This window comes from Eulemur rufifrons, chromosome 17 (genome assembly GCF_041146395.1).
Source record: "Eulemur rufifrons isolate Redbay chromosome 17, OSU_ERuf_1, whole genome shotgun sequence".
Lineage (NCBI taxonomy): Eukaryota > Metazoa > Chordata > Mammalia > Primates > Lemuridae > Eulemur > Eulemur rufifrons.
Window position 1 is genome coordinate 23,541,828 of NC_090999.1, and position 9,088 is coordinate 23,550,915.

The 9,088-nt window shown below is 35.5% G+C and overlaps 1 pseudogene; it reads left to right on the forward strand.

Annotated features, from left to right (window-relative positions):
- Positions 1-2,672: 2,672 nt before the first annotated feature.
- On the forward strand, positions 2,673-2,785 carry LOC138398567 (U2 spliceosomal RNA; annotated as a pseudogene).
- Positions 2,786-9,088: the final 6,303 nt, after the last annotated feature.

Here is a 9,088-nt window from a genome sequence, read left to right on the forward strand (position 1 = left end):
ATCTCTGATATGATTAATGGGATCCAGAGCCTATTCATTTGCTGTTTGTTTTTAGCTCTAAAAATGCGCTGTTGCTCTCATTTCTCTTCCTAATATTTCAATGTACCATGAGACTTATTGAAAAAGAAATGCAGTGACTCATACAGCAAGTCAATAACAGCATATAAAAGATTCCCAACTAGACGAGAGCACATACATTTCTGTAAATCAGAGATCTTGGTTGTCTGTCTTGTTTCCCAAAAATTGGAAATAATTTTAACTACCCTATGTATACTGCTAAACTTGTGAATAGGCAGGTCATCATGAGGTTCAAGGTTGATATTTTCAAAAGAATTTTTAATATTCTAAATTAAAATCATGATGAGTATTACTTCTAAGACATAATGTCATATTGATAGTCTGTCTAACATAGTACTGAGGTTTAGAAATTTGCACAGAGAACTTCTAGAAAATCTTTCCTTTTGAATAATGGTAGACTATTATAAACAATGCAATTAGTTTCTGAAATGGGTGCCGTATTAATTTTCTATTGCTGCTGTAACAAATTACCATAAATTTAGTGGCTTAAAAAACTTATCTCTATAGTTCTGTAGGTTGGAAGTCTGACACCAGTCTTTCTGGGCTAAAATCAAAGTGTCAGCAGGCTATGTTTCTTTCTAGAGGAGAATCCATTTTCTTCCCTTTTCCAGCTTCTAAAGGTGCCTGTATTCTTTGGTTTGTAGTCTCCTTTCCTCTTTTTAAAAGCCAACAATATTACATTTCTCCTTCTTTAATTTTAAATTAAAATAACTGTGATTTGTGTGTGTGTGTGTGTGTTTTCTCAAAGATTATTCTAATCTTTCCCTTTTTAATATATATTTCCTTGTGATTATACTCGTTCTTAGATGGGTATGATTCAAATTATCATAGAATGGATGGTGGTAGCTGATCTTTTCTCCTGACTCCAAATCCCCCACCACGGCTATCATCATATCCCATTCTTCATCAGTACAGAAGACCTCATGTCGTTGAGATATAAATGCATTCTGACAACTCTAAGAGATGACCTGGCACTGGAAGTGAGAAAACAGAGTACTACAGTCATGACTGACAGTTGAATACTTCGTATGTAACCATTACACTAAGTTACTTTTCATAGGTGCATAGATCTTGGTGCTCCATTCTCAGCACTTCCCCAATTCCTGACATCCAAAAATAAATAAAGTTGCCATGAAAACCAGAGGAAGAGGGAGAACTTGCCGCTTTGTAAGATCAGCCAGGCTGACTTCTAGGAAATGCCAAATCACGCACCTTACCTTGCCAAATACGTCTCACTCTTTACACAGGACCTTGCTTTTCATTCTCACAACAAATTTATAATGTAGACATGATCTCTACCCACATCCCAGGAAGCTGAGTAAAGTATCCAAGATCTCACAGCTAAAAAGCATTAGAGTGCACTGGTTTTCAAAATTATAAAATTATAAAATTATAAGGCATGCCAAAGGTAAGAAGATACCCAAGTCCGAAGAGACAAAGCAATTATCAAACTCAAATATGACACAGATGTTAGAATTATAAGTCAAGAAATTTAAATAGGCCGGGCGCGGTGGCTCACGCCTGTAATCCTAGCACTCTGGGAGGCCAAGGTGGGCGGATTGTTTGAGCTCAGGAGTTCGAGACCAGCCTGAGCAAGAGCGAGACCCCCATCTCTACTAAAAATAGAAAGAAACTATATAGACAGCTAAAAATATATATAGAAAAAATTAGCCAGGCATGGTGGCACATGCCTGTAGTCCCAGCTACTGGGGAGGATGAGACAGGAGGATACCTTGAGCTCAGAAGTTTGAGGTTGCTGTGAGCTAGGCTGATGCCATGGCACTCACTCTAGCCTGGGCAACAGAGTGAGACTCTGCCTCAAAAAAAAAAAAAAAAAAAAAAAAAAAATTTAAATAACTTGATTTATTTATATATGTTTAGGAATTGAATGGAAAAAGTAGGCAGCATGAAAGAACAGATGGATAATGTAAGCAGAGAGATGGACATTCTAGGAAAGAATCAAAAATACATTCTAGAAAGCAAAAGCACAGTAATACAATGATGTATACTTGACATGGCCATGGAAAAATATCAGTAAGTTGAAGATAGGTCAATAGAAACCTCTCAAACAGAAATGTAAAGAAAAAAGCATAAAAAACAAAAATTAAAAAACCCAGAACAGAACATCCAAGAACTGTGGGACAATTTCCAAAGATATAACATGCACATAATTGGAATAACAGAAAGAAGAAAAAAGAGAATAGAGGAGAAAAAAATTTTTGAAGAACATTCCAAAATTAATAACAGACCCTAAACAACAGATCCAGGAAGCTCCGATAATACCGAGCAGGATAAGTACTCTACACACGTACACATACCTGCACACACACATGCATACAAACACACCTAGACATATCATATTCCAACTTCAGAAAGTCAAAGACAAAGAGAAATCTTGAAAGAAGTCAGGATGGAGGGGTGGATAAAACACATCATCTATAGAACAATGGTAAGAGTTACAGCAGACTTCTCATCACACACCAAGCTATAACTGCAAACAAGAAGAGAATGAATGAAAAATATAGTGTTAAAAGAAAAAAGTCAACAACTTAGAATTGTATATCTAGCAAAATTATCCTTCAAAAGTGAAGAAGATCACTTCTTGGCCTTTTGGCTAAGATCAAGTGTAGAATCTGTTCTTATCAGCTTAAAAGTGAAGAAGAAATGAAGATTTTCTCAAACAAACAACAAAAAAAGGGAATTCCTTACCAGCAGTCCTGTCCTAGTTAATGTTAAAAGAAATTCTTCAGGAAGAAAGAAAATGATATAGGTCAGAATCTTGAATCTACATAAGGAAAGGAAAAGCATCAAAGAAGGAATAAATGAAGGTAAAATGAAATCTTAATGTTTTATTATTTTTAACTTAATGGATCTAAAAGATATATGTTTGTTTGAAGCAATAATATTAATAGTAACAATGTATTGGCTGATTAAAGCATATGAAGTAGTGAAAAGAACGACAGCAATGGACAGCAAAGGGGAGTTAGGAATACTACGTAACTGTTAGTTGCCCTACTTGTCGCCAGGTTGGCAGGTCAGCTACCTTTGTTTCCCAGATACCCTGATGACTCCATGTCATTAGAACCTAAGTTTCCAATGTTTCTGTGTACTGCTCTCGTGAGGTATTTTGTTGGTATCCCTGAAGTAACCCAACCGCAATAAAACATTCAGAATGCCCTGAGGTTGGATCAGATTTATTTTCTGTTACCACCTAAAAGATCATTGTGTTATTTTTGCAAAACATCTCCTTGAAATCTGTCTCTAAGAGCTTTAGCTCTAGAGTATAGCAGATACAACGTCACAGAAAACACAGTGGAAAGCTATGATCTTGGAGTTTAAATAAAGTAGCCCTTGTAATTTGAAGGGCTTTCTTTTCCTGTCATAAACTGGCAAGTTGACATATCACCAATACCAAAGAAACAAGCCTTAATTGACATGATGGCAAGAAGCCCAGCCAAAGCTTGTATGTACAGAACAAGGCACTTGACAAACACCGGGAAGAGGTTGTTGGTACTGCTGCAAGTCTAACAGGTTAGCACAGGCTTTCCAAGCAACAAGGTTCATAACTCAGGGAAACTTGGAGTCATGTGACATGGAATCAACCATAGCATTCACTACAACACAATACAAATTAACTAAGCTTTGTTTTTCTGAGGAAATCACTGCATGAATTCCATTTGCATGTATTTAATTGGGATACTTTAAGGATTTTTTAAAAAGCCTAAATACTGGTGAGTTTTCCTTGGAGAGACATGATCAATATGACTCACTGGGAGTTACAATTAGGATTACTTCCTATATAAGTGGTGATTTTAGTTACAAAGCTTGTACAACATTGTATAAGGAAAAATAAAAGGAAATGATAACTCAGAGTCAAACAAATCAGTTACTAGCAAAAATACACATGAAAAATTCTTAACATCTGTGAAATTTAGACACTTTCATCAAATATTAAATTTTAATAAGAAATAAACTAGTCTTTGATACATTATACTTTATGTTCATTTTAATTGATATATTCTGCAAAGAACCAATATTAGAATTTAGAATTTTTGTAAACTTAAAGTGATTTACCTGGATTTCAGTATTTTTCTTTAAACAGAGAACTAATAGGGAGATGATGTGTCTTTATAGTTAAACACACTGGGTAAATGCAGTATAGCAGTTTACTGAAGTAATAGAAAATCATACAGGGAAAAAAATATTGGCCTAATTGTGTTAGGGTTTTCCTTGAGCATTTTGCAATCAGATAAAATCTGCTCTATTGAAGGCTTAATCAAAAGAAATCTTCATGTGTAGCAAAAACTCACATACTGATTAAGGGAAGGAGAGTGGTGGAAGACACCAGTATGATTTATTAAAATGTACAAATTATGGAATAGTTTTTAGGACATTCTGTGTAGTGGGATACACCATCCTGTTTTATAGAGTAAGAAGATATGTGATGTAGTCCTAGTTTCAGTGTGTATTAGCTTGTGATCCTGGGCAGGTCTCATTCTTTCAGACTTGAATTTTTGTTTGTAGAGCTGATATAAAAATATCTCCTTTTCCCATCTCACAGGGCTGATGTAATGATCAAACGAGATGATCCATGTACATGGAAGTACTTTGAAAACTCTTAAATGGACAAATGTAAAGTATTATTATTGTATTCAAGTATATACAGTAGCAACCTAAGCTCATGAAGAGTTGCCTGACACTGATCCTCAGGGAATTTACTTCAACGAATAATTGACTGTGATTTAAAATTAACACATTAACTATATAATCACTGCTTCTTGAGAGCTCAAAAATGGCTCCTGAGTAAGCCATTCCCTTCATAGTCTTTTCATCATTATTAATGAATATGACAGTCTCTTTTTGTATTTAAAGTACAAAGGAAAATTTCAATCGACTACTAGCCCATGCAGTTGTATCAAGTCATTTATGAAGTGAATGGTTACTATGTCCCAAACCTATGAGCGATAACCTGATTTGCTTTTCCTTCAAGGTACTTTTGACCAATAGAGACATAAGCTAGGATTGTACATAACTGTAATACAAAGAAAATGAAATAATGTTTGTAAGAATGGCCCAAAGTCCTGTCAATACTCAAAGGAGAGACTATTTCTAGAGAGAGATTTAGAAAAGTTTAATAGAGAAGGTAGACTTTTATCAGACAGATTTGATTAAACAGCATATTCCAGGCAAACAGACATAAAACATGCAAGTTACAAGTGTGACCACTATTTGTCTAAAAGATACATTGCAGGGGAGGAGTAGAGAGAAATTATGGATAGATTAGGAAGGATTTTGAGAGCAAAAGACAGGTAGAACAAAAAGTCAATAAGAACAAAAGAGGGATACTTCCTTTCCTCTTAGGAGTTTATGTCTTATTATTTTTTTCTTATAACAAAAGCAATGTATGTTCTGTATGGGTGAAAAAAACTCATGAAACAATACAAGTAAGCAGAAGGAGAAAATAATCATTTGACTCTTACAATGACTCTGTTGTGTTCTAATCCACATTATACAGATTAAGAGGTCCAGTTTAGAGAGGGTAAATATTGTCTAGGCTCGTTGTCATGGACTGAATGTGTCCACCTTCCAAATGATGCGGCAGCCCCAAACCCCACTGTGATAGTATTTGGAGAAGGGGCCTTCAGGAGGTGATTAGGTTTAAATGAGGCCATATGGGTGGGGCCTTCATGGTGGGATTAGTACCCTGCCCTTAGAAGAGCCACTAGAGTTCTCTCCCTTTTCCTCCCACATGCCCTCCCAGCTCTGGAACAAAGAGGTTCTGTGACCACAAAGCAAGAATATAGCCATCTCCAAACCAGGAAGAGAAACCTAACCAGAAACTGAGAATGCTGGCACCCTGATCTCAAACTTCCAGACTTCAGAACTGTGCGAAAATAAATGTCTGCTGTTTAAGCCACTCAATCTGTAACATTTTGGTTATGGCAGCCTGAACTGATTAATACACTCATGCAGCTGGTAAGTATGAGTTAAAACTCAGGTCCATACTTCTAACCATGAGACTAACTAAAAAGAATATAATTTATTCCCCAAAGTTAAGGTAAATAATAATAATAATAACAGCTAAACAATGTTCTAAATGTTTTAACTCATTGCCTCTATAGAATAAAGTTATAAAGTGGGTTCTATTAGTCCTTAATACACTAATACAATAATTTAAAAATATATTATAGAAATAAAATTCAAACTTCAAAATAAATAATAGGGAATGATTAATTACTTAAGTTGAAATAATCTTTTAACAATGATAGTTTGGATTTAACATATATAGCCTTACTATAAACAACTCTAAATGAAGTTGTTTTTTTTTTTTTTTTGGTTTTAGTTTGTTTCATTTTGCCTATAATTAATTCCTAAGCTGACAGTGTTCCTGGAACAAAATTATTGTAATCTCATGCTTCAGATACTCGTGGTAAAAAATTATAATGGCCTTGAAATAGAAGAACTCAAATGTATGACAGGCATATACCCATGGGAAATGAATATGCAGACTGTCTGGCTCTGAGAAATGTTTATTTGTTTAGAAACCCAAACTCGAAGTTTTGCAAGAAAATTCACAACGGGATACCTGACCATCTGAGTATTCTGAAACACACACAACCATCATACATCATTGTTGTTGAAACTGGAAGGGGGTTTCAGACTAGGTCCAGTTGCTCTTCACACAAAGAGCCAATTATTGAGACAAAAAGGATTGTCAAGGAAGAAAGGGACTTTTAATATGATCGATGTCTTATTGGGAGAATGGGAGAAGCCACGTCAAATCTATCTTCCAGGCTAATGGAAATCATGGGCTTTAAAAGAGGGGTCACATGCCTTGGGGCAGGTCTTGGTGTAACTGACAAGGGGCCATAGGCATTGGGAGCACGTTGTGGGGGATGGTGAACCTTGGTGTCAGGAAATCTGCCCCGCAGCCCTCAGAATCTCAGCTCCTTGGTCCTGCAGAAAATCCACTATTTCTGGAAACAACTCAAAAGGTCAAGTAGGTAGTTAAGGGAGAGGATTATATCAATAAAAAAAAGTCACTGAAATTTGTTCATGGAGCCAGTTACATTATCGTCTAGAGAATAAATTATCTTAGTTAAGACCTTGTCACAATGGATAAATTGCCAAAGGGGAAAGATGCATACTTATTCATCAACTTGGAAGGATCATAAAAGGGCCAGACAAGCATAATCAGTGATCATTGAAAAAATAACATAAGAGAATGAGAGAAAGGACAGTTCTTATAAAATTACAATAGCTTTGAGAATTAACATTAAGAAGGATCAATTCAAACTGAATAAATCAAAGATTTACTTAATCAAATCCACTCCTCCCTTTAAGATTTCTTCCACCTCCTCACAAATCTTCTGCACTTTAATCTTTCTATGTTTTCATATCTTGTATTCTCTTTCTCTTTTGTCATCAAAGTTCTTTGTTTTGTTTCAGAAAGGCATCCATTTTGATTTTAAAGGAGAAAATCTCATATTAGGCCATTTCTCCAATTCTACAAAAATAGTTTTTAAAAATTAAACACTAACAACTATAATACTTGTATGAAGTTTAGACCTGATCCATCTTTTGATAATGTGATACTAAGTGCATTAATCAAACAGTGTAAGCCCCTCAGAATCAACTTTTTATTCAATGGTATGAACCAATAAAGTGGATCTGCTAATCTATAAAATCTATTTAACAAATGCATGTATTCTTGCATGGTTAGCAAGATCAATCATACAACATTAATATAATATTATGAATTATATTTACAGAGTTGTCTGTGAGTAATGGATACAATAAAGAACATTCTGTTTCCCAGCCTAAATTCTAAAATACTTGAGGTAAGACGAAAGGAACAGCAGAGACCCAAATAACTCCTTTGGTAAAAAGATTCTTGTAGGCAATCTGACACACATCTTGCAGACATGTGGGCTTTCTCACTGAATCCCAGGAGAGGACAGAATAACTGGTCAGCTTGAGACTGGGGAGATCACCCTACCTGCAGAGGTGGGGCCTATCCCTGGAGAAGCCGAGACTGACAGTTTGTTGTTTCCTCAAAAAGTTAAACATAAAATTTTCATATGATCCTACACTTCTACTCCTAGGCACATGTGATGGTTAATTTTATGTGTCAACTTAGCTAGATTATGGTGCCCTGTTATTTGGTCAAACACCAGACTAGATGTTGTCAAAGGTATTTCTTAGATGTGATCAACATTTAAATCAGTAGACTATGACTAAAGCAGATCACCCTTCATACTTTGGGTGGATGGACTTCAGCTAATCCGTTGGAGGCCTTAAGATCAAAGACTGAGGATTCCAAAAGCAGAACGTATTCTCCTCAAGGTTGCAATGTAGAAACCTGCTTGAATTTCATATCCCCTACATAATCCCAAACAAACTCATTATCTTTGGATAATCTCTCTCTGTCTGTAATTTAGGTTGACAACATCAAGACTTACCTGAATTTACCAGCCCCTGCAATCATGTGAGGCAATTCCTTAAAATCTCAATATCTCTCTATCTTTCTCTCTCTCTTTTTGTATATGGATACACACACACACACACACACTGTTGGCCCTTGAACAATGCATTAGTTAGGGGCACTGACCCCCATGCAATCTAAAATCTGCATACAACTTTTGACTCCCCAAACTTAACAACTAATAGCCTGCTGTTGACCAGAATACTTATTGATAATGAACAGTTGATTAACAAATATTTTGTATATTGTATGTGTTACGTACTGTATTCTTACAATACAGTAAGCTAGAAAAAAGAAAATATGGTTATGAAAATCATAAGGAAGAGAAAATATATTTACTATTCATCAAGTGGAAGTGGATCATCATAAAAGTCTGAATCCTTAATGTCTTTATGTTGAGTAGGCTGGAAAGAAGAAAGAAGAGGAGTTGGTCTTGCTATCCCAGAGGTGGCAGAGGTGGAAGAAAATCCACATATAAGTGGACCTTAATGTTTTGAATCTGTGTTGTTCAAAGGTTAACTGTGT